The sequence below is a fragment of the Marmota marmota genome, unplaced genomic scaffold (genome assembly GCF_001458135.2).
Source record: "Marmota marmota marmota unplaced genomic scaffold, marMar, whole genome shotgun sequence".
NCBI lineage: Eukaryota > Metazoa > Chordata > Mammalia > Rodentia > Sciuridae > Marmota > Marmota marmota.
The window spans coordinates 14,607,397-14,612,347 of NW_025999932.1; the positions used below are offsets into that span (position 1 = coordinate 14,607,397).

General features: G+C 41.2%; 1 long non-coding RNA gene across 1 annotated transcript in view; it reads right to left on the bottom strand.

Annotated features, from left to right (window-relative positions):
* Positions 1-1,131: 1,131 nt before the first annotated feature.
* LOC125616084 overlaps positions 1,132-4,951 on the bottom strand; it is a 25,571-nt gene continuing 21,751 nt past the window's right edge. Inside the window, exon 3 of the long non-coding RNA XR_007346700.1 lies at positions 1,132-1,142. This is a non-coding gene — a long non-coding RNA (uncharacterized LOC125616084). The remainder of the gene's footprint in view (positions 1,143-4,951) is intronic.

A 4,951-nucleotide genomic window follows, 5' to 3' on the forward strand; every position in this document is an offset into this window, starting at 1 on the left:
GCATTCACTTATTGTACACATCTCTATGAAGCTCATTGTGCACACACAATTTCTCCATTTCCTTCTCAACCTTGGCTGCTATTTGATACCAGTTAAAAGCCTTAATAAAAAAAAAAAAAATACCCAGGGGCTGGGATGTAGCTTAGTGGCAAAGCATATGCCTTGCATTCACAAAGCCCTGGGTTCAACCCCCAGTTCTAAAAAAAGAAAAAAAGACACAGACACCCCCCCAAAACAAAACAAAACAAAACAATACCCTTAAACAACAACAACAACAACAACAAAACAAACCAAGGCCCACATCTCACTGCAAACCAAATGAATCAGAATTTCTATACTGGGTGCAACTCACAGTTAGAAATGATGTTTAGTAACCTGTATATTTCAGGTGACATATAATAGGTATAATATGAATATCTACAATTTATTGAACCTTGAAAAAATTGGAACAGTTTTAGAGATATAATTCAAATGCCATACAAGATGCTTATTTCTTTTTTTGCAGAGCCAGAACGGAAGCTAGGGCCTGGTGTAGACCAGGCAAGCATTCTCTCAGAGCTCCACCCTTGAGCCCTTCACTTATTCTTAGTTTTTGCAGGACATTCACAGGGTTGTAGAATAACACAACCTAAAATTAGTCATCATAACCTAATATTATAACCTGATTTTAGAACATTTCCATTGTCACTAAGAGAAACCCTGCACTCCCTCGCAATTATTCTCTATGCGCCCCAATTCCTCCACTGGGCAAACGGGAATCTACTTTCTATGTCTGTAGATTTGTCTATTCTGGACATTTCATACAGATGGAATCATATAGCATGTGGTATTTTGTGACTGGTTTGGATCTTAAATGTCCCCCAGAGTCCCATATGCTAAAGGCTAGGTTGCCAGTCTGTGTGTGATAGTGGGGTGGCAGAATGTATAAGAGGTGAGGCTTAGTTAAAGGAAGTCAGGTCATTGGGCACACTCTTGAAGGGGAAGAGGAGAACCTGGCCCTTCCTGTTTTCTGACCACTAAGAGTAGTACAGTCTTCCCCCATCACCCTCTCCACTGCTGTGCTGTACTGGGCCACCACAGGCCCAAGGCAACCAGACCAAGGGAGCATGGCCTGCAACCTCTGTAACTAGCAGAGAAAACCACTCTTCCTATTCAGTTGACTTTCTCAGGTGTTTTGTCAGAGATGGAAAAATGACTAACACACACTTAGCATATTTCCAATGTTCATCCACGATATTTCATTAATTCCATTGTTATGTGATGTTTTATTTATTCCTTCATCAGCTGATACACACTTACTATTTCTGTCTCCTTTATGACTTTAATGACTAATGGTGTTATGACATTTGTGCCCATGTGGATGTGTTTTCATTTCTTTTCTGTGTATCCAGGAGTGCACTTGCTGAGTCACATGATAACTCTGCAACTTAAAAAAAATTGTTCTAATTAATTATACATGGCAGCAGAATGCATTTTGATACATCACACTTAAACAGAGTAAAACTTCTCATTTGTCTGGATGTACACGATGTAGAGTTACACAGGTCATGTAATCCTATTTGCATGTAGGGTAATAATGTCTGGATTCTTTCTACTATCCTTCCTATCCCTACATCCCCACCCCTCTCATCAGTCTAGTACAAAATACCTCTCTTCTCTCCCCATTATTGTGAATTAGCATCCATATATCAGAGAAAACATTCAGCCTTTGGGTCTTTGGGATTGGCTTATTTTGCTTAGCATAATATTCTCCACTTCCATCCATTTACTGGCAAATGCTATAATTTCATTCTTCTTTAAGGCTGAGTAATATTCCTGTGTGTGTGTGTGTGTATTTCTTTATCCATTTTTCTGCTGAAGGGCACCTAGTTTGGTTCCATAACAGCTACTGTGAATTGAGCTGCTATAAACATTGATATGGCTGCATCACTGCAGCATGCTGATTTTATGCTCTTTGGGTATAAATCTAGGAGTGGGATGACTGGGTCAAATGGTGGTTCCATTCCAAGTTTTCTTAGGAATCTCCATACTGCTTTCCATAGTGGTTGCACCAATTTTCAGTCCCACCAGCAATGTATGAGTATACCTTTTTCACCACAACCTCGCCAACATTTATTGTTGCTTGTATTCTTGATGATTGCCATTCTGACTGGGGTGAGCTGGAATCTCAGTATAGGTTTTGATTTGCATTTCTCTAATGCTAGAGATGTTCAACATTTGTTTATATACTTGTTGATCAATTGTATTTCTTCCTCTGTGAAGTATCTGTTTAGTTTCTTCGCCCATTGTTGATTGGGTTATTTGTTTTTCTGCTGTTAAGTTTTAACTTTTTGAAGAACTGGCAGGTTTTTGCCCAGTGGCTGTGCCATTTTCGGTCACAATCAATGATGTGTGGGTGCTCTAATTTCCTCTTCTCCAACATTTATTACTGTGTTTTTGGTTACATTATTGAATTATTTAAGGTCTTTAAGCAAGTGCAGATGGAAGTCTTTTTTAAGACATCTCCCATCATTGCCTGGCCCAGCTGTCAAGTACCCCAAAGGCATGTAGTGCTGAAGATTAAACCTAGGGCCTTGGACATGCTAAGCAAGTGCTCTACTGAGTTACATCCCAAGCCCCAATATTTGTTGAATAAATGGAAAAGTGCCCTTTCATTTGTATATTGTCCTCAGAAGGCATTTTGAAGTGGTGAAGTTCACAATAACCCTGTAGAGAGGAGTGGGAATATGATTCCCATTACAGACCTGAGGAAAATAAGGTGAGAAAGGTCAGGTGACAATGAAATGTGTAGAGTCCTATGTCTAGCCCTCTCTCTACAATCAGACACCAGTCCTCAGTATTGCTTCTAAATACCACATTAGTTAATGTTTAGAAAAGAATGTTAAGAAGCTTCAAAAGAGCTTAGTATATTAAAAAACAAAACAAAACAAAAACAAAAACCAGTAACATAACAACTCAGCAGAAGCTGAGGGACCTAAATGCTTTGGCAGTTTGGAGACTGCTAATTATGGTTCTGGCACCGGATAGAGAGCGCACTTCTAACTTTAGCAAACAAATTCTTCACCTTTCAAGTAGAACTGGTAGCTGAGCATTTCCTGGGCTAGGAAGTTAGGGAGTTTTAAAGAGCACTGTATATCAGGTGAGGGAGACCTATTTTGCTTTATAGACCACATTATTGGAGAACCAGCTAATCCAGAAAGGAAGGTAATTGATCATAATTTTCTTACCATATTCAAATTAAAACTGTCTTTCTTTTTGTGTTATGCATCTCAAACATACAGGAAATATCAAGAAAATAGTATAATAAACCCCTATGGGTCAGCAAACAAACAAACAAACAAAAAAACTATTAACATTTTGTTATGCACTTATCTTTTATTTATTATTAAAGTGGTATGGGCAATTGAACCCAGGGGCGTTCTACCACTGACCTACATCCCCAGAGCCCACTTAATTTTTGAGACAGGGTCTCACTAAGTTGCTGAGGCTGGTTTTGAACTTGCAATCCTCCTGCCTCAGCCTTCTGAGTTGCTGGGATTACAGGTGTTCCACCATGTCTGGGTATCCCTAGCCCTTTTTAAAAAAAATTTATTTTTGAGACAGGGTCTTCCTAACTAGCCCAGGCTGGTCTAAGACTTGAGATCCTCCTACCTCAGTCTCCCAAATCCCTGGGATTACCTGTACCACCAGGACTGGCTATTATTTTTTTAGAGATGGGGTATAGCTAAGTTTTCCAGGTTGGCCTTGGACCCTGAGCTCAAGGAATCTTCCTGCCTCAGGCTCCAGAATAGCTGAGAGCCGTTGCCCCTGGCTGCATTGACTTTTAAATAAATGTTTGTATACAGTAATATTTTCTTTCTTTCTTCTTCCTCTTCTTTTTTAGTACTGGAGATTGAACCCAGGGGCATTTTACCCCTGAGCTACAATGGCAGCCCTTTTTATTTTGAGACAGAGTCTTACTAAATAGCTGAGGCTGGCTTTGAATTAGCAATCCTCCTACTGCAGCCTCCCAATTGCTCATCGGATACAGTGAAGCTTTCTTTAAATTAATAATCAGATCATTTTCGTGCATGCGTATGAGAAATGATCAGAGTAGGATAAAATGATCTTGTTACTAGCACCATGAACTTGTAACCTTTGATCTTTCTTCATTTAGGTTTGCAGGGATGAGAAGCTGCTGAGTTGGCAACACACGTGATTGAGGACTTAAGAGTGGGAGGTCCAAAAGCTAGGAAAAAGATTTTGTTCATTCATTTCTACATTCATTCATTCAATCAGAACACCCTGGCACTTTTCAAACACACTATCTCCCAACGAGCCAGACCATGCTTACACTCAGACTTGCGCACGAATCAGGTTTCATCATTACTGACCTAAGACCTTGGACCAGCTGCCTTTGAATCTGTTTCTTCTGAAAAATAAAGATAACCTTATTGAACAAGGCACGGTCAAAAGCGAGGTAAGACACCGAGAAATGTGTGTAATCTGTATCCTTTGTCCCTTCTGCCACCGTTATTCTGCTAGGCTTTCAGGGCGCCAGTAAAAAGATCATACAGCAGGAGTGTCTCTCCGAATATCTCCTTCCTCCAACCTAAGCGGGCAGCGAAAAGCTCAGAGGTTCCAAAGCTCAGGGTGCCAAAAGCCCTCCCAGTGACAGCATTCATTTATCTTCCCAAACCATTCAAATTCTAATCTCATGTTACCTGCCTGTCTTTAGGTATTGCTGCTCTACAAAGATAATCTACGCTAAACCCTGCAGCGGTCCGAGGTCAAATGCTTGGCCCGCAGGTTGGAGAACCTCCCAAGGCGCCCGGTTTGGTCCAGAGGAGGGCAACGCGCCAGGGGGCGGGCTGCTGAAGCCGCCCAGCAGCTTTCTCCAGGTCTTCGGAAACCCTCAGCCCAGGGGGCGGTTCTGAGCAGGAGGGGCGGGCGGATTCAGCACCGCCCTCGC